The sequence below is a fragment of the Sinocyclocheilus rhinocerous genome, unplaced genomic scaffold (genome assembly GCF_001515625.1).
Source record: "Sinocyclocheilus rhinocerous isolate Xijiao unplaced genomic scaffold, SAMN03320098_v1.1 scaffold1625, whole genome shotgun sequence".
Lineage (NCBI taxonomy): Eukaryota > Metazoa > Chordata > Actinopteri > Cypriniformes > Cyprinidae > Sinocyclocheilus > Sinocyclocheilus rhinocerous.
Window position 1 is genome coordinate 164,536 of NW_015655987.1, and position 1,296 is coordinate 165,831.

A 1,296-nucleotide genomic window follows, 5' to 3' on the forward strand; every position below is an offset into this window, starting at 1 on the left:
TTTCAATATGGTGGCCATGATTGTTTTCACTCCGAAGTGCCCTTCGGAGGACGATATATCCCGTTTGGAGCGCACCGAAGGTCTTATTTTGTGTGATTTTAAAGTCGGCATGAAACGGAAGTTGCGATTGTCTTTTCTTTGCTGTGACGTATATCCGAGTGAAACGGCATCTGAAATGAGAGGGCGGGACTTGTCACGTGACGTCGTAATTACGACTTGTCAACTGGTAAGTACGACCGTCCCAGGAGGACTTGAACGCAGCATTAGTTGTGGGGGATTTCTCTCCACTGGATTCACCGCCGACACCCAAGCATGAATAAATGTAAAAAAAAATTGAAGGAAACAACAATTATTGAGAGATAAGCTTTTGGAAGGGGCACTCAACTCATTGAAAAAAATGGCTACTGTGACAGCTTTTTCATTTCATGTGGCAAACGCTTTAAGTTCATTAGCAAAATAAGGAAAGGAAGGAGGGGTTTTCAAAAATCTGCATTTGTGAATGAAGTATAAGCAAGTTCAAAAAGGTTACCGCGCACATTCGAGTTTCAAATCCCCGCGCCCGCTATTATGTCAAAAACAAGGTGCAAGACACCGCGCGAAAAAGTTCGGTACACAGATTTCGCTCCTGTACAATTCGGTGACGCGAATTCGCCGCACAGACCAACAGCTGCTTGGTTTGAAAGTGCATCTCTTTGAATAGGGGAACATCAGTGTCTCCCAGCTCACAATTAAATTTCATATTTGAAGTCACCAAGGAAATTTGACATCTGTCTCATAGACCGATTTCGCGGTGTTTGCAAAGTGCAATGATTTTTTTTTTTTTTTTTTTGGGCGGAGCTTATCTGGTGGTAGAAAATGCCAGTTTTATAGTAGCAGTCTATGGAAGCCATGGAATAAAATAATAAAAAAGGTAATTTTGAGTTTATATTTCAAAATTCGGACTTTTTTTCTCGTATTTTCAAGATTATATCTCACAATTCTGATCAACTCGTCATTCTCTCTTTTCCCCTCGGCTCAGAATCATGAGTTTATATCCCACACTTCTGGCTTTTTTTCCCCTCAGAATTGACAAACGTGCAATTTCTGAGTTAAATTGAGTTGCAAAGTCCGAACTAAGAGATATAAACTTGCATTTGCGAGAAAAAAAGTCAGAATTGTGAGATAAAATAGGTCAAAGATGTTGTAAAATGCTGTAACTGTTGGGCTAAGAACTACATATGTGAATATTATGTAGATATATTGTTTAAATCAAATGTATGCTTTAAAAGTAGGGTAATCATAGCAGGTTTCATCCAT